Source organism: Halichoerus grypus, chromosome X, assembly GCF_964656455.1.
Source record: "Halichoerus grypus chromosome X, mHalGry1.hap1.1, whole genome shotgun sequence".
Taxonomy (NCBI): Eukaryota; Metazoa; Chordata; class Mammalia; order Carnivora; family Phocidae; genus Halichoerus; species Halichoerus grypus.
The window spans coordinates 92,906,554-92,932,628 of NC_135727.1; the positions used below are offsets into that span (position 1 = coordinate 92,906,554).

Below are 26,075 nucleotides of genomic sequence, written 5' to 3' on the forward strand. Positions count from 1 at the left end.
TTCTTGATGTAAGCAGACTAAAATGATTACATGAGACAGAGAGCAGGGGGGTGGGGGGAGACCTAGATATGATTTGGTAGTTACCATTCAAATCTGCAAATTTGTCATGACGGTGTTTAATTTTGCCGGAGCAACCCACCCATTTTGAAAGAAATGCACTTTGATGAAGAAACTTTTTCGTGGCAAACTTTGAATCTCCTTCAGGGGTATTTTGAGGGGATGGGAAGAGAGGGGACTTATGTCTCTTACACATTTTCCTACCGGGTTTTGTAGAGAGAGGTTCCCTGGAGCCTTTTAAAATAAAGCCGTTTTGAATGCAAAATTGTTAGGGAGACTGTAGAGGAAGGGAGGAGTATATTTACAGCTGAAGTGGGTTTGTAAACTCAGCGTCTGCTTTGGGATTAATTTTTAATATTTGCCAGGCATTCTTCTGATTTCCATCCTGGCTTGGTTGTGGCTCGCTCTCTCTGTCTGTGTGAAGCTCGGGTGTTCTCTGTTTTAAAGCCGGAGTTGTCACAGCCTGGGCGTTTTCTGTTTCGGCTTATGGCTTTTTTTTTTTTTTTCTCTTTTCCTGAATGAGTGTCCTTTGTGTAACCCCAGTAATTCAGAAATCCTGCAGTCATAGGGACTGCCCTGTCATGTGACTTAGGTAGTAGGTGCTGCCTGTGATTGGTCAGCAGCTAATTGGCGGGTCCCTATAAGAGGTCCCGCTTCGGGTGTCCAGCCACTCTCCTGCCCGGAGTGCTGCTCAACGGGGGCAGAGGTGGGGGGGGGTGGCGGGTGTCCAGTGATTCAGCCACATGTGATAGATGACCAAGTGACTGCTTCCTTGGGGTCCGCACATCAGTGGAAGACACCCACACTGGTGGTGGCTGACTTGGTCAAACTCTGGCTCCCCGAACTGGTAACTGTCACTTTAATATAGCTTACTGATTAAACTCAGAAAAATGCAGCTAAATTTTTCTTTTTTTTTGCCAGGAACTTGTGTGGACTTACTCCCTGTTCCCCACCTCCCACACCCCCCCCCCTTGTTCTTATTCGTTTTGTAACAGGAATGAAATGCAGTTAACGCTTTAGAAAACTTTCGCAGGAAAAAGCGCCTCGTGTGATCTGGAACAAAGACATTTTATAATCAGATTTATCAAGCTGTGAAGAGGGAGTTTTAGCGAATGGAATCAGCAGCATTCTGTCACCAGGAAATACTGCTTTATCCAGAATTGGTAAGTGAAAAGTGGCATCGCTCCCTAATAGATATCATATGGTGTATGTGGGAATTGTAGAATTGTTCACAGACCCCTGACAACTGTGTTGAACCAGAGAACACATAAACGGAGTGAGGAATTCTAGAAAGAAGTAGCCCAAGAATATAGTATAAAGGCTGAGAAGAAGCCAGGTTATTAACAAAGATGAGCTGGGCTCTACCAGTTTAGACAAATACATGTAATATAACTAGTTGGCTTCCCCCCCCTTTTTCTTTTTAGTGGGGAGAGACCAATAAAATGGGTTGTTTGGTAGAGTTGGGGCATTGACATTCATTCCATGGGTATAGATGTCCGTTTAGTCTGAATAGTATGTATAATATTTGAAGGGATGCTTTCAGAATTACTCAGCTCACCCTCCTATCTCTCTCTCTCTACCCAAGGATGTCAAGCCTTTAGTTAGAACTCTACAAAATGAAAGTTTAAGTAATGCATTGGAAACATTTCCTACTGATGTGTGAAGGGCAGATTAAGCTGGTAATAGACTTTTTTACGTTTGTGTCATGAATTTTAAGATTGTTCTATTTGATTACAATTAGTACAGCAAAAGGGTGGATATTTCTACATGGTCTATCATGTTTCGAGAGATTGTGATTAGCAGTTCTTACTGGTGGACACGCGTCTGTTTGTCTTCCTCTGAAACAAATTCAGTTTTGTAATCTTGAATCTCAGCTGCCCCTACATTCCAGAAAATTTCCAGAAAAATACAATAAAGCTTTGAATACCTGTGTTATATACAATAGGTTCTTATTTGTAAACTGTAAAAAACCCACAATTTTCTATTAAGCATTTTATATTATCTGATTTCTTGATTTGGCTTTTTAAGAATGATTGTGCCGGGAAAGTGGAGTAGAATAGGAAAATATAATTAGAAGGGTAGGTGGCTACCTGATCTTACCAGTTTTCTTATTGGTCAATAGAAGCAATCATGTGATGTCTACTTACAGAATCAGATGGAAAAAAATGTTATTTAACTGCTGGCGATTATATAGATAGTTTTGGTGATTGATGTTCCTTTAGGAATGTGACTCTATATAATTGAAACTGTTATTGACAGAGTGGTAAGTTTGGGGTTATATAGGATACAATGTTATTTTTCTGTTTTTTAATAACCCTAAGCCAAATTGAAAGTTGACTCTGTATGTCTGACTTTTGCTTCCCATTCTGTTAATTTCAAAATCTGAAAATCCTTAACTTGAAAGGGAGAAATGTACAATAAAAAACAGGATAGCAGTGTTGCAGTTTCTCTCTGTTGGCATTGGAGTGGGATGAGGTTGGAGGGGAGGGAGATGAATCTAGGAGGATCTATAAATTATTTTTTTCTTATACACTTTGAGAACTCTTCATCAATTTTTCTCAGACTAACAGTTCTCAAGACTTTTGCATAAGGATTTATTTTCGAAGAAATAAATAAAAAGTAAGGTGAACATAGCCTTGTTAAGGGCAGGTCCTCCAATAAATCAGATTGGTGATCCAAACGTGTGAATACTACAAGTTATTTGACTTAATTAAGGTGTGGCCGAGGATGGGAAAAATGCTTCTTGGTTCCCTGAAGCCCCTGAATAGGTGGGGTTTAGAATCTTGAGGACAGAAAACTGGTGACAAAGCTTTAGGATATTTACAGGTAACTTATATCCGACTGTTAGCTTGTGTTCAGTGATTCACAATTACTTTCAGCTCTGAATTTCATGTGAATACTTGGGCAAAACCATGATGATTTAATAACCTGGCTAAACACTGCTATGCTTAATGGAAAAAAAAGCCTCTGTAAATTTTAGGTTTTACTCATCCATTTAGAAGCCATTGTTTTGAATGACAAAAATATAATAGAAGCAGGTTGAAACAGTAAATGCCAGAAAGTAGCTTCCAGAAGAATTCCTTTAGAAATCCTCATGTTTTTAATTCTGTCTGCTCTTTTGTTACCAGTTTCTTAATTGTTAGAAATACCTGTACAATAAATACCATTGCCCTGAATTCCCCTCTTGGGGTTACTGAGAGTATTAATATTTTTGTATACTCGGAAAAGATACTGATGGTAGGCACATGTCTTTGTGGGCATGTGGAGCCACGGACTGAAGGGATTCTGGTTAAAATAATGTCTTGAGAATAGTATTTGCTATTTGCACATTCAGGGATCCAAACACGTTTCTTTGGGCTTGTTTCTTAAGTTTTCGGTGTGGTGTACGGTTTTGTCCAATCACATTTTGGGGAGGTAGGTATATGGGGTATATGGCTGTGTGTATATATTCGACTGGGGGGGAGCTTTAATTGCTCGCGAAACAAGTGGCTGTTTGTTAGAACCTAGATAAGCCTCCTAGTGTTGTTCCTATGACAACTGAGGGGTTGGGTGTTGAAATGTAGCTTTAAGTTCTCGGTTTGGAAATGTCATTCAGACCTCCCACTACAGTCTCATTGAGTAGGAGGATAATGAGAAGGGGAAAAAACCATAAAGCAACATAAGTATCTCCGTTCATTTCATGTCTTCCTGACTTGCCTTTGTGTACAGATCACCATGGGAGTGGTAAACACAGGGTGTGAACAAAGCGATACTTCAGTATAAAATAAATGGAAAGGGGTCAGAAAAGTTGGGCAAGATAAATAACCACATATGGGGGTAATAAAGAGGCGGGAGAAGTCGGCTTCCATGGGTTTGTGCAAATCCTTTATCCAGTGCTGACCAGCGGTGAGAACATCTTGAACCAGTTACTGTGTAGCTCTTCAAGAGCTGCAGATCTTTCCTTAAAATGCAACGTGGAGCAACATTCCTTTGGTAGCAGGAGACTTTACCACTTTGGCATAACTTTGGCTCCTCTCCCTTAGGCTGGTTGCAGAGGATACGCTTTGCTTTGAAGGTACACGTTTTTAAGTCAAGTATTTGTCATTTCATAGCTTGTCTGTTTCCTGTGGGAAAGATAAGGTCGTACTGTGAAAATAGTGGTAAAATGTAAGGATTTTTCTCCTGTATTCAAAAAGTACTTTTGAAAACCCTTCAAGATTACTTGCAACCTGTTTGTAGAAATGACTTGGTTGACTGAGTATCTTATGGTGCGCTGTATTTGGGGAGGGGGGGAAGGGGTTGTTTAGATCATATTTGGCATTAGATTAATTATGCAGTCATGAATTTTCCATGCCTGAAGGGCTTCCTATTTTCCACTCCTAAGTGGTTTTGACTATTTATTTGGTCATTAACCACGTCCGGAAGTCAGAAAGGAAGAGAAGACTTCAATGGGTTTTGCCCCTTGCTTAATATATATAGATCCAACATCTCTTCTGAAATCCAGAAAGCTCTGAAAACCAAACGACTGTCACGTGAAAAGCTTGGTAGTAAATCCTGACCTGAACCGATGGAAGGCTATAGTCTTTATTTATCCCACTTAGTACCAATGTTTGTATGTTTTACTGTAGAAATAGTAATGCGTTTGATTACGGAGTGCTGTACCAGGATCCCCCCCCCCCCCCCCCCCGCCCGGAGTTTTTTATAGGTAGGATAGTCACCCTGTCATCTTTTATCATATCATCATCATAATCACCAGAGTGTCAGATAAGGGTTTGTGGACCTCTAATTACTGATACACCGGGGGTTCATATTCTATGCCAGGCACTGCTGTAAATGAATCACTGACCTCTAGAGCAGTGCCTGGCACATAGGAGTATGAAATGCTTTACATATATCAACTTATTTAAGCCTCACAAAAACTGAGTGTCGCCAATGTGATCGTCATCCCCATTTGACATGGGGAAACTGATGCACAGAATGGTGAAGCAGCTTGCCCAGAGTGACACAGCCAGGAAGTGTAGTAGAGCCCAGGGTTGAAAGCAAGCAGGCTCATTGCAGTCTGCTCTTAATGAGCCCACTGCAGGTACGAGAGATGCCTGGAGATGGGGCCCTGGGACTCTCGACTGAGTGAGAGGGGCGGGTCAGCTATTTATCTGATTCCTAGTCACCCTGTGCCCTGGTGTCATCGGAAGCTGAGGACATCAGGGGCCTGCTGTGGAATGCCTACATCAAGTTCTCCTGGACGGGAGTGTGGGAGATCTGGGGGTCTGAGAGGCTATTAATCTCTTTTCAGGCTTCCCAGCGTTGATCTCCATCAGCAGTCAGCCTGACTTCTTTACCTTGAAAAATTAAGACACACAAAACAACTCTTTGCTTAGTCCCAAGGAAACGATCTTGAGTGGCAGGCGGGAAAGTCTTTTTCTTAGACCATTTTCTGGGCCCCTAACCCAGCAGGAGGCTCTGCTAAGGGCCTGGGTCACCGTGGAAGGAGTGAGCTCCCTGGCTTGGGAGCCACACTGGGACAAAGCAGGGGCCCCTTGGGGGAATTCAGACAGCCTGTGGGACTTGAGCTGCATGACTCTGAATGCACAAAAGGCTACTTTTAACAGCACTTTTCAAAAAAGTATATAAGGCGTCTAATAACTATGTATTTCTAGGGCTAAAAATTTCATTTATGCCAAGCAGACAGCAGCCTTTCCATTCTGCTTCCCAAATTTGCTATTCCTCTACTCTGCTTGATTTTTCTTCTTCGCACTTATCTCTGTCTGATGTATTACTTATGTATTCGCTTGCCATTTCAGTCAATTACTAGCAGACATGTTATTTTTTGAACTCACTTAAGGATCCTTGATTTATTTCTCTCTGATCTCCATCTTCAAACTTATTCCCTCCCATCAATCTCAGACCGCTATCAATAATGAAAGTTTTTCTGCCCATTGGGTTTTTCTTACTTATTAGTTATCATTTTTATATTCACAAGCATGAGAATTTCTTAAACAAACAATTTTGATTGTGCAATCAGTATTTGGAGAACTGATGTCTTCATTCAGGAGAGGAAACTAGCCAAATTTGAATATAATCATTGAGTATTTTTTAAATCGAGAATATTTTAAATTACTAAGGAGGATATGCAAAGTAAAATACTTACATATTTTGTGAACTGCCTTCAATTTAGATAGGGAGCTGGGGAACTATACCAAATATTGATCCCAGTGAAAACATGGAAACCCTCATTTCCATGGGTTAACATGCTAAACCTACCTACCTGGTACTGGTTTTTTGGGGGGAGGGAAAAATTAAGGGAAAAAAAAACAATATAAAACAATTCTAAAATATTACATTAAAGAATGTAAGTGATCTAATCTTGGACATTTCCTAGCTCAAGTTCCTAAGTTTTCAACTGTAACCTATTGCCTTTCAATCCTATATTGATTCTGGTTTATACATTCCAGAGTATTTAGGACAATCTAAAACATAAAATGAAAAATACATATATATTATTAACTAAATAATGCGGTCATGTAACTAGATGATTAGCGTGCTTACATAGTTGATTTTCTTTCTTTAGTTCTTAAGGGAACAGATTAGATGCATATAAAATTGAATACAATGTACTTTTGTAAGTCAGTATAATATTTGGGACATTTTGTCCTTCTTTGTTTTATATATATATATATATATATATATATATTTTAAATATTTTATTTATTTATTTGAGAGAGAGAATGAGATAGAGAGAGCATGAGAGGGGGGAGGGTCAGAGGGAGAAGCAGACTCCCTGCTGAGCAGGGAGCCTGATGTGGGACTCGATCCCGGGACTCCCAGGATCATGACCCGAGCCGAAGGCGGTCGCTTAACCAATAGCAAAATAGTTTCTTGTTGCTTTAGTTCACGTTGTCAACCTAATAAAGTAATACCTTGCTTAAAAACGGAGTTTAACTGCTTACTTGAAGGTAGAAGGTGGAATCATTGATTATGAAAAGCAAGGTAAGGTTTTATCTTAAAGGATCTTCCTTTCCTGCCTTGGAAGACTTTGATTCTCCTTAAGTAACCTATTCTACTAAAAGCCCATTGCTGGTGGCAGCCTTGGAGGAATGCTTTAGTTTTCCCACCTCTCCCAAAAGCAGATGGATAAAGACTTTTTAAATGAAAGCCCATCGATTTCTGTCAGTTAGGATTTGTGTGACATCTATAAAAAGTGAGACTAAAGTTCTTAAAAATGAGAGAAACTGAGCTGAGTTTGTACGGGCCCAGCGAAACCTTCCAGGGTGTTTTCAAAGTTCTGATTACTTGGGGAAAAAATCTCCAAACTTCCAGGCATTTTCTAGCGAGTATCAAGTATGTGACAGTGGTTACCATGACCCCAAGAAGGTGCCTGTTCACAGCACCCATTGAAGTGTTTGCTCCCCGAGAGGCCCAGGCTTTGGAAACAAGTAGACCTGTGCCCCAAGCTCATTCTGCCCCTTGCTGGTTGAGTAAACTACTCCATTTATTTCCCTAGGCCCTAGAGTAAGTGGAGTGTCAGTCCAAACTAGCTCATAGGACTGTTGCGTGAAATGAGAGAACACGAGTAAGGCACATGCTGTGGTCACCGGAATAGTGGTGCTTCACACACTTGAGTTCCCTTCCCATGTCCTTTTGGGAACAGACTTCCGTTTAGTCTCAAAGCCTGTGGTCCCGTTCTAAGTTCTAGGTCTCTCTGTGTTTCGCATCAGATGAAGGAAAACAGTGATGGCGATGGTGGCCTCCATTTACTTACCACTTCGCCACCGTGTTCTAGGTAGTCACTCTTGCGAGCGCTCTGCCTGCATTGTCCTGTCTAATCCTCTGGACAACCCACTGGTGCAATGAGTATGCCCATTTCGTAGATGAGGACACTGAGGCACAGGTCTAAGGGACATGTTTAGGGCCATTCATTCCCCTGATAAGCTGTGGACCCAGAATCTGAATCCAAATAGGCTCTTGCCAGTATAGATAGTTAAGAACTTCTGGCAGAAAAGCAGAATAAAAGTTGACTGAACCTGAAAGTCTCAGAAATGGTCTTCTCATTTCTATTCTGCAAAGTGTCACGTCTTCCAGGCCTGGCCCTCTCAATATTGAAATACACAGTTGACTTTTTCTGCTTCTTATTTCACGAATCAACGGGAGCAATTTTAGTCATTTGTGTTTTATGAGTTTAAATTAGGCCACTAAAGTCCAGGAGGGGAATTCCTTGTTTTCATTTGATCTCATGCACTAACAAATTTACTCATGTAACTTCCCCTATTTTTTTCTCAAATGTTTTCACTTGAAAGTGGGGGTGGAAGGGAGAAGTACGTGAGCATTTGGGTCCCAGGGATGCACTTTCATTAGCCTTTCTGGAGATTCTTTATCTGGTATAGAATTAATGCATAGAAAAGTAAAATGAGTAAGAGTCTGTAATGACTAATGTTTTTCTCCTTTATCTGCATCTAGTTCTGGGTGCTATCTGGAAGGGCAAAACTGCAAAGTCAAGAATTGCAGGAAGCCATCTATATGCATAAAAGCCTACATTTGGATGAGGAATTGATTTTCAGAATATGGGAAAGGGGTTTCACATTGAGAATTTCCTCCTCTTTCAAATGTGGGCTGAGAATTTGACTTGGAAGGTGAGAGGGGGCTAGCCTAGCCCACGGATTCAGGGTGCTAAGAAATCTCTCTCTCTCTTCTTTAAGATTTTATTTATTTGACAGAGGGAGCGAGAGAGAGCATGATGGGGGGAGGGAGAGGGAGAAGCAAACTCCCTGCTGAGTAGGGAGCCCAATGCAGGGCTCAATCCCAGGGCGCTGAGATCCTGACCTGAGCCAAAAGCAGATGCCCAACCTGCTGAGCCACCCAGGTGCCCCTAGAAATCTCTTTAAAACCTCTTCTGGCCTTGGACTGAGCCTGCTTGTGGGAGGATATACTAATGGAACCAACCAACCTTCCTTCCTTCCTCCCTTCCTCCCTCCCTCCCTCCCTCCCTTCCTCCCTCCCTCCCTCCCTCCCTCCCTCCCTCCCTGTCTCCCTCCCTCCCTCCCTCCCTCCCTCCCTCCCTCCCTCCCTCCCTGTCTCCCTCCCTCCTTGCTTCTATTATCCATACTCTCACATAACTGATTCAACGCCTACCTGCAGACAGATGAAAGAAAGGACAGGGTGAGGGTCCATTAGGGGAAGGCAGCCCACTCTTTGTTCCTTTTCCCTCAGTGACTACATCTTTTATTTGATCCTTTGCCATTTTTGCGACAAGGCGCATTTCACAGGCCGACATTCATAAAAGTCTTTAAGCATCTTCCTTTGGCAGCCGGGCTTCTTTTTTAAAGTCAGGAAAAGAAAAGGCTTGTGACAAGAAAATAATGCAGAGAGATGGTCTTTCTTTCTTTCTTTTTTGATGGTGGTGGAAGGAGGGCCCCTGGTAGGGAATGTGGCAGGAAATAGTCTTAAGAACTCCTGAGCTTTCAACTCCTCTCCCTGTTTGGAGCCCATTAAGAGACGGCAAAGGCGTCCACAACGAGGTCTTGGAAAAAAATTTTTTAAGTAGGATTTAAACTAAATTGGAGGAAAAAGTCCTGCTGTGCACTCAATTAAATTTATTGCGAGTTTCTGAAAATATCTCTAAGTAGAGATGTGAAAAATGAGGGCTGCCTTCTCTCTTGGGGCGACAAGGATAGATAGGGAAGGAGGATTTACACTACCAACATTCTGTGATTTTTTACCCTGGTGGTCCTTTGCCATCGGTTTTGAAAAACCCCTAAGCAGCCACTTCAGTTCTTTGTCACGGTGCAGACTTGGTGTGTTTTCTGGTACAGGGTTGAGCACAGCAGCCTAGCCTAGGCAATGAAAGCACTTTCTATGTTTCAGCACGAACTGTGAGGTTCTACATCAATAGGAGGTCTATATGGTGCAGTGGAGGGAACCATTAAGGTAGATGCAGGAGCAAAATTACTCAGAGTCTGAAAGGATGGCTCCATTATCTCAGGGCTCTTCTCTCTGAGCAAGATCAAATGACTGTCTGGGGCAAGCTAGGTAAGACAGTAGATTCTACCGTTTTCTCCATCCTATTTGACATCCCTGCTCTATAAAACCCTTCCTTATCTACTACCCATGGGTAGCAGGGAGAGAATAAAAGTGTTCTTTCTCCCCTCCCTCCCCCAGCCCTGCATGATTTCTCCCAATGTTTGGGGAAATGATCATGCTCCTGCAACTCCCGTCCACCTGGCCCTTGCAGGATGGGGTGTTTGGTTAGGTATCAACAAAAATCGGCCCAGGTGCCAACTAGACTTTAGGTGGTGTTTTCGGTCTGGGAATACAACCGTGAACAAGGTCGCTTCTAAAGTCTAAGTTGGCAAAGGCATCGTGTGGGAAATGTTCATCTTACAAAAATGTGGTGTACACCTACCACATGCTAGGTGGTGTTTTCAGTCTGGGAATACAACCGTGAACGAGGTCGCTGCCCGCGCGTGGGGCAGAGCGGGGAGGCTGACAGAGGTCGAGCAAGGAGGTACATGCCAGGTGTCGGTAGGTACCTAGGGAGAAAAAGAAAACCAGGTCAGACAGATGAGTATCCAGGAGTCCAGGGCAGAGCAGCTTTATCCAGGGCTCTCTGGAAAAGGCCAAGACCTCCCCGATGTTGCGATAATGGCTCAGAGGCTTACCCATGGGTATGTGGAGGAAGAAGGTTCTAGGCAGAGAAAACAAAACCACTGCAGTGGAGCTGGGAGGAGCAAGCTTGGTATGTCGAGGGGTTAGAAAGGAGGCCAGTGTGGAACAGCAAGCCAGGGGGAAGGTAGCAGATGAGGTCTGGGAGGTACTGAATGTCCGATGTCGTAGGGCCCTGTTGGCCATAGAAGCTGCTAGAGGTTAGGAGACGAGAACCAGAGAGAAGGAAGATGGTGTTCCGAGAGTATGGGCGGTTTATGTAGGGATTCTAGAGAGCCCAGCCCATGGTGCCTCATAACTGGAGTGTGTACAAGTCACTTAGGGCTCTCTTTTGGTAAAAAGCTACTTTTGTCATTTAAATGATGATACGAAAACCTTGGTAGAGCGAGAGAAAGTTGAGCTATCAACTCCGTACCCCAGTGAAGGAGCCAGAAGTGGGTAATTCTTCCTGTTACCGTTACTCCTCAGAGGTGTAGGGTCCTCAAGTGACTAGCATTGGGGTGTTGCTATTCCCTTTAGGCTCGCCAAAAATTCACTCCCCATGGGGCATGTCTTTGCCCATTTTACGCTCAAGTGAAACAGTTTAGAATTTGGAACTGCCATGGTTTCCGAGTACTTCTGTGTTAAATATGCCGTGTTTTCTTTTTCGTAGCCCTCATGTTTATGTTTAGCGAATTGATAGATTTCCTCATAATTCTGTACGAAAACTTGTTCGATCCAGGTTAAACAGCTTACGCAGCACTCGTGTTACTGTTGGAGGCAGAAAGGGAGCGTGGGAAAGTCAAAGCACTTGCCCCGTTGGGAGGAGCAGAATTGTATCAACTTTTTCTCTTCTGAAAAACTGTGTTAAAGACATTTTTTGCAATCTCTTAAAGATAGAGTTGAATGCTGTAAATGGATTGCAGCCCCTGGTCTATCATCATCTGATAGTAAAAATCCTCCCTCTTGTGTAAGGTATGTAGGATTTATGTCATCTGGGACTTTTCCTGGTAACTGACGTGGCCTCAATGAGAACAGACACCAAATGTGTGTACACGTCGTTGCATCGACATCGGACCACGCAGCTGGGTCTGACAACACAGAAGGGTTCGCAGGGGCTTGATAGCTCTTTGTGGTGATTGTCCAGGTTTATCTTTCCTTCACACCACCTGAGACTTAATCCCTGAACTCTTCTCATCTAACCCGACTTTCCGCTAGTTAGTTATGCATTTGGGTTAGCACTCGTATCCTTTGAGCCAAGGACCCACCTGCAGAAAAGAGTTACTGGTTTTGTCATTTATAGTTGAGTTCAACTGGACCGGATTTCCTCACTGCCTCTGGCTGAAACTTTTCTGACTGAGAGAATGAGAGTTTCACTTGTGGGTTGGAGAAATTAGTAATTGGGGAACATAGAGTGTTTGGTGTTTGTTCCTTTCCACCCTCCCGCTGAGGTAGGAACTCTGTAGTGGGAGAAGGGAGTGGAGAGTTGGCTCTTCATGTGGAAGCCAGCCCCCTTGGATGAGCTGGATGGGGAGCTGAGAGAGAAAGGTGTAGAAGTGTACTGATAAGGAAGGATGTAGGAGAGCCCCAGGGGACCCGCAAATTTCTGGTCCTAAGTCCAGGTGGCCTTGGGCCCTTCCTTGCCTTACTTCTTTCCGGCATCCCCGACCTGGGGTCCATTCCTGCTTAGCGCCTGAGAAATGAGGGGCATGTTCTTGATTGAGCAAGGAATTCAGGAATGGGATTCCAAGTCCCCATCTCCCCCAGATTCTCCTGTGTACATCTCTCAACTGAATCTGCTTTCTAGGTGAAATGGAGAGAGCTTGGTATTAAGGTCCCTTTTCCACCAGTCTCTGACTTCTAGCTTTGAGGGAGACGCGTGTATTACCGATGAAGTGGTGTGTTCTCTTCGGTCCTTTGTCTAAGGCTGGTCATGTCTGATGGTCTCCTGGGGCCTGAGCCGTTTTACCCCATGCACCCCGGGATTTCCCCCTCTGCTTCCCCCATATAAATAGACAATTTGCTGCCTGTATTCTAAAACCTTGATATTTCTGCCTTTGACTGGAGTCTATTCTGGAACGACTGTGTGGTGGCTGGGCACTGCAAAATGAGTCAGTTCCTGCAGTTTGGTTACAAGTTCTCAAAAAGTATTTCAGAATGTGGATGTGGTCAGCAGAGTCATTTTCCAGGCATCTAAAAGGAAACCCACATCAACTGTAACAATTGAGCTGAGAACCGATGGCCCTGCACAGCAGAACCAGGCCTGCTTTTCCTCAAAGGAAAGCCCATAGCTGCCCTCAATCTAGCCTACTCTGTAGATCTTAAAGGAGACTTCATCTTCGTGCTTGCAAATCACATTTAGCTGCAACTGATTGCATGAACAGAGAACTAGAAGTTTGGCCTTCGTCACTTTTTGAATGTGGGCACAAGTTTGACATAAGAAATTATTTTTGTAAAATGGAATCTTAAGGGATTAGAATCCAGTGAGCACAAAGTGTGAAATGTGGTTTCGGGACAGCCACTTTGGTGATTTTAGCTAATGTGCTGAGGAAGAACTAAGATGGTTTAGGTACCACTGGAGTATGTGAAAATACAACTATTTCGTTTACTGATTGAGTTCTGAAGCTACGTAGAGTTAGCTGCAATACCAATAAAAAGAATTCAATCCTTTTCACGCTTTAAAAGAACTTCAAGTTTGTCATAACATTTGGAGAATATTTTAGTTCTGCACTGGTAGATTCTGTTATCCTCTTGGGTACCATGAATTATGTAAAATTTTTACTGAGTTCTTCATTACCTGTTTTGCACCATCTGTGAAAACCGGTGGAGTTTTCAATAATAAGGAAACAACCTAGAAAAAATGGGCAGATGGTTTGAACAGACACTTCCCCAAAGAACACAGACAGATGACATATAAGCACATGAAATGATGTTCACCATCAGTAGTCATTAAGCAAATGCAAATTGAGACACCAGTGATATACCACGACACACCTATTTGAATGGCTGCAGTGAAAAAGGCTGATCATACCAAGTGTTGGCGAATTTGTGGATGATCTAGAACTCTCTTAATACATTTAGGTAGAAAGGTAAACTGGCACATTTTGGAAGACACCTGGCAAGTTTTACATCGTTAAACATACACCAACCATAGGTTCCAGATATTCCCCTCCTACAGAAAAGAAGGCCTATGTCTACATGCTGTGTTTACAGCTGTTTTATAAGTAATAGCTAAAAACTGGAAGCAGCCCTAATGTCCATCAACAGACGAATAGATCAACAAATTGTGGTGTATCTGTCTGGATACTACCGAAGAATGAAAAGAAGTGAACTATTCATATAGTCAGCATGGAGGATCCCCACCCTAAGTGAAAGAAGCCAGACAGGAAAGAAGTACGTACTGTATGATTGAATTTATATAGAATTCTAGAACATGCAAAGACATTTAGAATGACAGAAAGCAGATCCCTGGTTGCTTGGGGTGGGAGAGGTAGGGTAGCAAGTGGGAGGGATTACAAAAGGGCACAGGGGAACTTTGGGGCTGGTGGATAATCTCACTATCTTGTTAGTGGTGATGGTTTCACAGGTGTATGCATATGTCAAAACTTGGTCAAATTGTATACTTTCAACATGTGCAGTTGATTGTGTGTTAGTTATTCCTCAATTAAGAAAAACTAAAAAAAAAAAAGAGCAATCACTGTGATGGTAGATGGAGCATTAATAATGCCCTTATTTGAAAAAAATAAAGACTTAGCATCTCTTAGAGGGGAAAAAACCTGATGCAATTTTAATGGTTTGGGGATAGAAATAGAACCTTCTAGTACAGATGAGAAACCAAAGTTAAGCTGAACGTAATAAATGTGAAAGCTTTAGTTCCTCCTATTTCCAAGGCACTGAAACAAGTGGTTCAAGACGGATCTTGTCCAGCACTGTGGGGTCAGCTGCCTGCCCGGGTTTATAAGCATCTGTCCTCAAATACAACTAGTGTAGCACTCACCAGATGATGAGGGAGGCCTAAGGCGTCTGAAGCAGGGTTCAGATTGCAAAGATAGACATGAAAACCCCACCTTTAGATTCTACCATTGTTAGAGAAGTAAATCTATTTGCAGAGCACGTGGAAATTGAAAAAAGCACTTTCATAAACCTCATTTTGTGCGATCATCTCAATAATCCCATTATGGGTAGGATCGGTATTCTCATTTGCTTGGGCAGCACGCTGAGACCCAGAGAAACCAGGCTGTTTGCTGGATCACAGAGTCCCCAACGTTTTGGGCAGCCGTCACCATTCTTCCTACTGTACTTTGCTGCTTCCCCAAATTCCTGTCATTGAATATTTGGCCAGGATTCTTCACCCATTGATTTGTCAGGCAGTCACAAGAGTCCCCTCTTTTGTATATGAACTGTTCATGGCAGTGATTTTTAATCCTGTTTCCCCATCTGTAAGTGGGTAGTAACATAACTGCGGGCTACACGAGATTGTTGTAAGGGGCAAAGGCTCGTATGGTGAAAGAGCTGTGGGAGCTCGTAAACACCATATACACAGCGGGGGTTCATATTTACTATGTACATGATTTCCTTATTGGGCCGGCTTACTGTTGGCACGACAGCGAGCAAGCAGCTTTGTAGAACCAACAGGTAGTCGGGAGAGCTGCGTTCCATTAGTTGTATCATGACTTCCGTCAAGATTGTCATGTTCATAATAAATGAAATTATTTTACATGCTTCCTTAAACAGTCTGTAGTTGGGCTCCTGGTGATTGAAACTGGTGGCTTTGAAAGGACACAAAACAGCTGAAGGCAGGTGCCATTCAGGTTTACTTAGCCAACGAGGTTGGCCCATCTCTGCTTGGCCCCTTTTTCCTCCTTGGCTGTGTTGACTGCCATTTATTTCTCTTTGCTCTTTGTCACGAATTCAGTGGCCCTCTCTCTTCAGTATCCCTCTTCCTTTGTGATGGGTCTGTTGCCAACCAAACTTCTCCCCAGCTTCGGTGATAAACGATACGGGGACCATTGTGGCCTTCTGTACTCTCTAGGATGGCGTTTCACAAAACATGTTTTCAGGAGACAGGGAAAAACCGTGGTCAAATAAGTTCAGGAAAAGCTGGGTTGAACAACATTAAATAGGTTTCTTCCCTGCAGGACTCCTCAGAACTTTTTATGGTTGTATGGAAACTTCAAGAGGAGCATATGGTACATCTACAACATTTCCCAAATTTAACAGATTCAAAGAATTTGTGTGTGTGTGTGTGTGTGTGTGTGTAATCATCTCTCAGTTTAATACTCCAAAGTTGAACACACTTTGGAAAATGACGTTCGGTAACTTGTTATTTGATATGTTGGTAAAATGACAATTTTCCGACGAGTTTTCGGTCTGTCCCTCCTGGCACATCGAATACAAAACATGATTTGTTTTCTTGACTCGGTCGCAAGAGTTCCAGTTTCTAAACTTTTTATTCATGGTTTTAAAGCTCCTTCAGGTTTCTTTTAACCTTGGAAAATCAGGAGATGTAATCATAGGAGGGCACAGAGATCGGAAGGTTTTGCCTAAGGATGAAAGTCAATGGAAGGAATTTCTCGCTCTCTTTTTTTTTTCACCAAATCGTCTAGATTCTGCCCTTTGAAGTACCTCCATTCATTTCATCCTGGCTTCCATAGGGGCATTTAGGAAAGAAAAGTGATGGACACACCAGCTCTCTGGTGGACATGGGGCTTGTGTTAACTGTGAGTCACTACAGCCATAGGATGACTTTGACCTCTCAAGCAAGAATTATCATTGTATGGATTTTTTTTTTCTTTTTTTACAGTTTGTTCCCCAGACCACAGAAAGTTGAATAATCAGCATAGGACTTAAAAGAGAGATAGTGTCAGAACGAATAGTAATTGTCAGCAAGAAATTTGAATAGTTTCAATGCTGTTGCCTGCCAGCTAGGAATGGGAAGCGGGAGAATGAAATGGGGGGTAAGGGGCATTGAGTTGGGACGCGGACCCGGTGATTTGGGACTTAGGTGAGTTGGGATCGTTCTTGGCCTGTCACATCTCCATAGGATGTGTGAGCACCCCACAGGCTGGGTATGCCAGGAAAGCTCAGTCTTGTGGTTTGGATTGCTCATCAGGCTCTGGGGTTCACGGCTCTTCTAGGCTTGCCTCCTCACATCTAGTGTGTTCTCATTAGAAATTGAGGGTTCCCCATCATTTCTGAGCTGCTTCTTCCTGGCCATTTTCTGGAAATGCTATTCCTTGCTATTCCTTTTTGACTGAAAATCGCTACCAAGGTACCTTGCCATTCACACTCCCCAGATTACCTGCCCCCCCCGCACGCCCCTCCACATACACACATATTCTCTTATCCTCTTTAGCCAGTCCTTTCAAGGTTATGTTATCCTTTAGTGCCAACTATCTCTCCTGACCCCTTTCTCCACTCCTAGAAAGAGGAACCAGATTTCCCCTGTGTTACCATTAATATAAACAGCAGTTGTGTTTCTGTTATTTACCCTTTCAACCTAGCGATAAAGCTTGCCACTGCGTCTCCCCCCCGACCCTGCACAGGAAGAGAGACTTCCTTCCTTCATTTCTTGCCTTTGCTCAGGCCTGTGAATAATCTTCCCTTTCTCCGGATGCTCACCTTCTCTAACTTTTTTTTTTTTTTTAAAACTCCCGAGAGTGACTCCTGTATCCTTCCCCTCCCAACTTCTGGTTCTCTCCATCTGATACCCTTCCTCTTCCACCTAGTTCCCAGGACCACCCATGAAGCTGGTCCCTCGTTGACGAGTACCTGTGTGTGGTGGCTGGGTGTTGGGCTTCCCTTACACCCCTTGCCCCCTGGGCTGTATTGACCTTCATCTCTCCTCCTTGCCCTTTGTCATTTTCCATGGCCCTCCCTCTTCACTATCCCTCTTCCTCTTTATGTTCTAGAGGACTTCTGTGATGATCTCACAAATCCATCTCCCCTTGTAAGCAGCGAGCTTCATCTTTGGATATTTTTGTCTTCGTTATGTTTTGAATCTGGCTCATTTTAATTAGATGGATTGTGTTTCTCTAAGCACTGACATATGCTCGACAGAACCATCCATATATTGGCAAAAACCTTTCACTGTGAGCATGGACCTAGTCCAGCTTCAACTAATAAGGAGGGAAGAAGGGGAGAAAAATGCTGTCGTCATGACTTTTCAGGGCCCTTGGTCAGTACTCAGTTATTGCCACCGAAACACTTTTGGTTTCTTTATGACCAGTTGAACTGGTCACACATCTACTGGGTGGCGATCACTGTGGGAGCAAATGCTTGATACTTGACTGCTGGCTTTCTTCCGTTCTCTAGAAGTTTAAAAATAGCCAGTTCTGCCCTTTTCCTTTATTTAGCACATATCGGGACAGTCTTTATAAATGTCAATTAGCTTTCCTGTTTTCTCTTTGTTACACACAAGAAGAATCCAGGTTGTCATCCTCTTCCTCTTGGTGAATTTCTTGTGGGTGTTGTAGCCACTAGGTCATCAGATAATACCAACAGGCATGATATATACATGTAGCCCTCCATCATTTCAAACCGTTTTTATTAGCCCCTCCAAATCTTCACATGTATCGGTTAGCTGTCTTCCCTTTTCCTTTGTGGTATGAGCCATTTACCCAAACCCAATAATTAAAAAAAATCCGCATACTACCATACACCTCATAAGAATTGAAGCCCAGTACTACTTCTGGTAGACACCTGTGGTTTTTCGACGAGGCTTCCTTTGATCACAATATAGTTCATTTTGTAATCTTCACAAGCAAAAGAAATTGTTACATATGGATGTTCCTTTTGTTCTTTTCTTTCTTCTGTTCTCTTCCCTCCCCTGCCATTCCCTGTTCAGTTGTCTCGAATTTTTTCATTTCCCCAGAGTAGATCTTGCGTAGGGCGTTTAGGAGAGCCTTCCCGAACCCCCGGGACTCTTTCTGTACCGCAAGGGATTATAATAGGAACATGCACTCTGAGACCGTGCTATCGCTAGCCTACACTCTGGTAGGAAAATACGCTCTTTTACAAATAGCTTGATCCTATAAGCACCCACAAATCTTATAGAAAGGTACCATAAAACTAAGATGGGAAGCAAGTATTGTTCAAAGGATAAAGAAATACAAGAATTTCCCTGAAATGGAGATACTCTCTCACTATTTTTTTGTTGTTGTTTCTTTTTAATTTTTTTCAGATTTTACTTTTAAGTAATCTCTACACCCAACGTGGGGCTCGAACCTACAATCCTGAGATCAAGAGTCCCATGCTCTGCCGACTGAGCCAGTCAGAACCCCCCTTGGTTTATTTTTCAAAGTGTGTTAGTACAGGTGCCGGGCACTTCATTTAGACTTCTTTGACAAATATTTACTAAAAGATGACTATGATCCAGTGTACCATGCTAGTACCTGGGGAATCTCAAAAGAATAGGACTCAGTTCTTACCCTCAAAGAGCTCACATTCTCAGAGGGAGACGCATTTCTAAACAAATAATTGAAGAGCAATTTGGCTTGGGTTTCTGGCTGAGACACAGACTGAGTGATCTGGAAGCTGGTCCTGGGTAGCATGTCGCTAACTTTCCAGAAGACTCCGGGAAGGCCCTTTAGAATCCTAGAAGAGTCTCCTTGAGCTGGGCCCGGCAGAGGGGGAAGAGCAGTGGGCCAAGCAGTGTGCAGAGGACACGTAGTCGCTCTCCTTCAGTCCGTCTGAGAGTGGGAAGAGTGAAGAGAGACCAGATGAAGACTTTCATAGCGTGAACACATTCAGTGACCAAAGGAGTTTTTGTACAGTGGCAAGAGCCAGAGACGTGGCAGAGATACGATTATAAATGAAACCTGCAGTCTTAGGGGTGTGTGATATGGGTGACTTTAGACAATAGCACAAAGCTTAGAAACGAGACCAACTTTAGAAAGACCCCAGTAATGATGTAGCATCGCCATGGGTTAATTGTGATTAAATAAAAGTCTGAGTCAAGGAATCTCGGGGGGGTACTGCCTGCTTGGTTATTTATAGGTTCAGAAAACAGTCACCTTGTTTTGATATTCTTTTTTTTTTTTTTTAACTTAACCGTTGATAGAATGCAAATTACTTTTTTTTTCCTTCAGTGATAAGCATTCCTTATTGCACACTGCTGACATCGTATGAAGCGAATTGAGGGGGTTCCTTTCAGAGACGGGGAGAAGTGACAGTGAGATGTATTTGCACGTGGATTTGAGTTCAGTTAATTTCTGGAACTTGTCCACAAGGAGGCTGTTACTTAGGTGAAAATTATCCTTTTTCTCGGAGCGTTTTTTAATGAGTAAAATGATTCATGTTTTCATCCAGTGATTGTGTAAAAAAAAAAAAACAAAACTTTGGTTTTCGTTGAGAAGGATTAAAGGCATGTGTCTAATTGCTAAATATTATTCTTAAGAAACTAGTCTGAGTCTGTCTTTATGGGTTCTAAGTGGTTTCGCCTTTAGAAGCTTGTTTTAGGATCTTGTGCCAACCCCATCCCTTCCCAGGCCTGTTCAGACTAGAATGATCTGGCAGGGCAAAGTCTTTTTAATATATATATATATATATATATAATGTCTTGAGCAGGAGCGTCTCAGGAAAGGTTCACCTTGCTCTTTAGGTTGATTTGCAGAGCAGTTTACTAACTAGAGCGAGGTGAGAATCAAGTGACCGTCAGCTGGTGTGAATGTTTTCGGTCAGTCCAGTCACGGGATCTCAGGTATGCGAGAGTTGGATGGGCTGCCACCACACACCGACTGTGGTGAGACCCTGGCTCGGATACTCTTAGCGTCACACGAAAGGAATCCCAAGTTCACAAGAACGTACTTGAATTAGTCACCTGTATTTAAAAGGTTGGTTTTTCCTCTGACATCATTTCACCCCGTGGCACACTGTGTGTATATGTGTGCATTTCTTTCCGGGGCGATAGTTGAGTTAAGGAGACTTGTTGTTCTTAACCACGTGGGAGGCAGTTTGTTAGTTGTTTTGTTTTCTTGCAAACGACTTTATTGAGGTATAATTGGTATACAAAGAACTGTACATATTTAATATGTGCGGTTTGATGCGTCTGAACGTAATGCAAACAGCCATGATGCTGTCAGCACAATCAAGGTGTGACAGGCCTGTCCGACACTTCCTGAAGTTTCCTTGTGTGTGTGTGTGTGGTGGGGGGGTCAGAACACTTACCAGGAGATCTACCCCACAGGAGACCGTTTTTATTTGCTTCTAAAGTAAACTCTGACTTGGTTAGGATAGCATTCTGGGGTGTGTTCTGTCAAATCCATAAATAATATTTTCAAAGTTGATCTGTACTCCTATTGAGTTACAGAAAGCTGCTGGTACATGCCCTAAAATATGTGCGATCTCATGGATGGGGGTCAGAGGGGACATCTGGAGCCCAACTTGACAGTTTTGACTTGGGAAAGTGAACATTCTGGCTGTGCTCTGACATTGTTCATCCCTCTCCATTGACTTCCACGTACAGTGCTTGGGGTCAACATTTCTTTCCCCAAACTACAATTTCTAAAGTCAGTGATACTTTGGGAGGGGGTCAAATAGCATTGTCCCAATAATCCCTTAAAAAGACAGGGTAAAATCTACTCTTCTTGGGTTGAATGACCCACGAAACCACATTTCTTTCATTTCTAGTGGAACTTTGATGAGAATGCCATTTTATATCTGTCATCTTAGCTTTAAACATCAGCGGGTTTCTTTACTTCTTGATTTGGTTTATAGGTCACCCCTGTTCTAATTCTGGAGGGGAAGCTCTTCAGATTCTAGGTTAACATTTCAAGAAATGGTCTTTATCCCAGTTCCAGGCAGGTTTTTCAACAGCAGGTGGCAGGCTTCTTCTTGCTCTCTTTCCCATTCTGCGTACCTTGAATAAATGGTCTGTAGCCAGAATGGACAGAATTTTTAAAAATTACTGTCTTTGTTTTGCTTGTTTGCACCACGAATGAAACTTGCGCAGCAAGTACCTTGGTTATAATTTTGTCACCCGGCCCTGGGGCTGAGCTGGCTTCTTAATTGTTAGATGATGGAGTTACATAATGTGACATTTTTAGTTGGACCCGATTGCTTTTCTTTGACTACGACTTCTAAACGTTGGAAATGTGTTATTGGTTAATAGTCTATGCTATAGCGTATTCTTTAGATATTCTATTGTATATTTTAATAAAGTTGAAAAATGTGTGTTTATTGGTTGGTGGTTGACACTAATCTATGGCACCGCCTCTAATAAAATCTTATTTCCAGGTTTTCCTTTTTGTATTACCTAGATAAGTTTAGAAGTAGGGAGAAAAGACCATCTTAACTTTATAGTTCTTTAAATGTAAGGACATTTGGAGGATAGGCCGGGCAAGCTTTAACAATTAAAAATACCATTCTTCTAATTTAAATCTAGACCAAAACTTATAAAAGATAATCCTTTGGATTTTGGCATTAAAACTAACCAAACTAAACCCTTGTTTCATTGTAATTGCAGTCTCATTCATAAAAGTAGAGTTATGAACATTTAGTTTTAGTGGTTTATGAAATGTAAATTGGCGTGTTCTATAAATGCTTTGTTTTACATTGAGGGTAACATTCAGCCAAACCTGCACAAGCAGCCTTTATTTCTACTTTGGTAGGTATGCCCAGGCTTTCAGGCAATGCCAAAATGTACTTCTTAGATGGAATTGGTTTTAATTTATTTAAAAAGAGAAAAAAAAAAAAAACAAGCAATCAAACAAAAACCTACTTCACCTTGTAAATTTCAGCCTCCTCCCCTAAGATCTAACCACCTGATGAAACACTATTATTATAACTTGGCAAGTAGGTTCTCTCTTAAAATTAGACATCTGTGATTAAATAGTTAAATCATTCCCTTAAAATGTATATATTCAGAGCTCCCAGAAAGCTGGTCATTTTTTCTTATAGCTAACAACAGTTTTTTTAAAGGCACTTTTCTTGGCAACAAATATTTGACCTGTCCAGTCAAGTTCTAAGTGTAGCCTTTCTTCCAGTTGATGATCACTTTTCTAAATCTTTTCCAAGTGATAGCCAAAGCCTTTTAAACTCCTACAAAGGTAGGAGTCGAAAACGCATACCCAGAGCAAAGTCGTGTGGTCATTTACATTCTAGAATAATCTTAAAAGTCAAGCATAGTAATTGGCCACAGTGGTCACGTGCTAGTACAAGAATGCCTTCTCGAAGACACCAGGCTTTTGTGCTGCTTTGGGGCCTTTGTTCTGACTTTCGCCTCCCTCTGCAGTGTTCTTTCTCACCCCAGGTATGTGACGTTCTCCTCCTCCTCCTTCAGGAAGCTGCTCAAATGTCACACCCACAGCGAGGCTTTCCCTGACTACCTATGAAAATAGCGCTCCTCTTCACTGTGGCATTCCTCTGTGAAATAATCCTACCTATCAACTGAGTTTCTTTTTTGCCTTCGCCTACGCACACCTTAAATCTTTGACTTCAGGCACTGTCACATCCCCAGGGCCTGGCATAAAGTACGGAAAAGGCACTCAGTAGGCATTTCTGGGGTGAATGAATGAGTGAGTGAATGAATCAATGGAGAGGATGCTTACCTGCACTGGCTTATGGGAGGAAGGCTCAAAACTGACATCGTGGTGAACTGCTGCCTTGAATACTTGGTGGCATATCTTTTCTGCAGTTTCCTTTGGTGTTTCAGACATTTCAGAGAAATAACTGTATCATCCTCAATTTATAGCGGGGAAATAACTTTTTTTTTTTTTTACTGCCATGTATTTTATGTATGTGCATCATGGCTAGATTAGCCAAGTTCAAGGGGCATAAAGCAAACAAAGAGTGCTCCAAGGCCACAATAAAATGGTGGGTTGGGTTTTTTTCTTGTTTGCTCAGTTCTCTGTTTTTCATATATAACATTTTATTGCAAAAACATGCCAAATAACCAATTGTAGATTTTTCTCACAATCATGTACACTCCAGAAAGGCAGGGATTTTCATGTTTTGTTTGGTTTGCTGGATCTCTAGCAGCTGAGAGAGTATCTGGCACTTTCTTCCGTATCACTCAATCAGTATACACACCGAGGAAATAAATCTAGAGGTTGTTTAAAACTCTATACGTGGGATTATTGTCAGAATGTCAATAAAGAAAATATGAAATTGAGATCTAGTGATATCATTTCCACATAGGTCTCCAGGATTGATGTTTTTCCTCTTTCCTTCCACAGAGCCCCTCCCCCAGAAGGCTGCGGATCATCATCTAGCTGCCGGAAGGTGGAGGTACCCTCAATGGCTCAGTAGCCAGTGTAGATCCTGTCTTTTGTAATCAGTAGCTACATCTGGCTACTGGGTCTCTGATGGCATCTTCAGGCCTCTGTTACAGTGTCCTGAGTGAGGTTACTGCGAAGACCTTAATAATGAAAGCTTCACCTTGATTTACATTCACGTACACACGCATAGCTGGAGTGTGGGAACCATCAAGGTTTGTGAATGATGAGGCATATTTGATTTCAGCACCACAAGAAGGAAGAATCCATAGACCACAAGAAGGAGGAATCTTAGATTATTTTTCGTTTCTTTTTTCCGCCTCTTCCCCATGTGGAAGGTATCATCTGGCCACAAAACCATCTATCTACCTACCTACTTATCTACCTACATATCTCATCTATCCATCCATCCACCCTTTTAATCTCTTGACTTGTAAATGGCATTCTAAATGTGATTAAATAAGGATGTTTGATGGTATGACAGCTTAAGGAAATTTCACTTGTAGACGTCTGGTAGGTAAGTCCCAGCAGCACATTCTGACCTGTCTTTCCAGTGTGCTAGACATGATAAATACCAGCAACTTTGCAGCAGGCTGTTGTGTTGAAATCCTGTGTGGGAGAGGACTTGCAAGCCCAACATCCAGGTCTGGGGCGTGAACCTGGCATACAATGTAGATTTCTGTGTTTCTTGGGCAACAGCTACATTGTCTGCTGGGTTTCAGGCTACCTGGAAACACGTTCTCCATGGTTGTGTCCTCAGGGCTTCACCTGTATGGGTTTGGGATAACTATTTTCCAAGAAGCGTAAACCAGTGGGCTTCAACATTGGACAGAGTGCAGAGAACAGACCTCATGACAGCTGATCACCTTAGCAAAGAATGATTCTGTTCTGATTTTACCCAATATGCTCTCACACACCAGCCTAGGAAACCCAGTGAACCAGACAAAAGGTGTAATGTCATCCTTCCTTCCTACTCTCTGCCTCAACTCTCAAAGATTGATCACTTACATGTTGTTATTAATTAGTATTTGGTTTCTGTTGTAATTACTGTCACAGGGCCTAGCACCCGTATGGGCCCCAATCACACTGCCCTGCTACCTCGCTGTCCCTCATTTTGGCCTCTCACCCACATGCAGGAACCTGGTTTAGTTTAGTTTTTTTTTTTAAGATTTATTTGAGTGAGAGGAGAGAGAGAGAGAGAGCATGAGTGGGGAGGAGGTGGCGAGGGGCAGAGGGAGAGGGAGAAGCAGACTCCCCACTGAGCAGGGAGTCTGACACAGGACTTCATCCCAGTGAGCTAAAGGCAGACAGCCAACCGACTGAGCCACCCAGGCGCCCTCAACCCTGTTTAGTTTTGTTCTCCCTCTACCACAGCCCCGTAACTTCTGTGAGTGACTCATTCTCCCTGGAATCCATCTCTCTCACTCTGCCCCAACATTTCCACTCCATCATTTGCTCCCTATAGTGAACTCTGGAATTCAAGTAAACTGGATTTTTTTTTACCACCGTTCACCATCTCTTGTGAAACCAGAAGAGCAGCTTTCTTTTTTTCAAAGATTTATTTCCCAGAGAGAGGGAAAGAGAGGTGGGGGGCAGAGAGAGAAGGGACAGAGGGAGAGGGAGAGAGAGAATCTCAAGCAGACTCCCCACTGAGTACGGAGCCCATCGTGGGGCTCGATCTCATGACCCTGAGATTATTAACTGAGCCGAAATTGAGAGTTGGACACTCAACTGACTGAGCCGCCCAGGCGCCCCAGAAGAGCAGCTATCTTATGGAATGACAGAGAACTTGTAAAGATAAGTCACCAGTTTGCAAGAGAAAGGGAAGAAGAGAATGGAAATAGCTTCTGTTAAACTGTGTTTACACTATGTTTTGTTTGTCTGCTCCTGGTAAATAAATGTAATCCTCTAAACATAAAAAAAGACCCAGCAATTAAAACCATTACATTCTCCATAAGAAAGGAATATAAAATTTCAAGGAGAAGTTATAAACCCTTGGGTATGTGAATTTGAAGATTTTTAGTAAGAGATGATGTATTTTTAATTAATATGAATTAACAGATTTAAAATGGAAAGTGAATTATGGGGAAAGGTCTGTATGTAATAGTTGACTATAGTGATAATAATGGAGTTTTGTCACCCTGTGCTGAATTCAATAAAAATAAAGCTAATGACTTGGAGCTTTCAAAA

At 42.5% G+C, this 26,075-nt stretch overlaps 1 long non-coding RNA gene across 1 annotated transcript; it reads left to right on the forward strand.

Annotated features, from left to right (window-relative positions):
- Positions 1 to 716: 716 nt before the first annotated feature.
- Positions 717 to 26,075, forward strand: LOC118534575 (uncharacterized). The gene is made up of 3 exons (XR_013444850.1): positions 717 to 904; positions 1,053 to 1,220; positions 23,847 to 26,075. It is a non-coding gene; the product is annotated as an uncharacterized LOC118534575 (long non-coding RNA).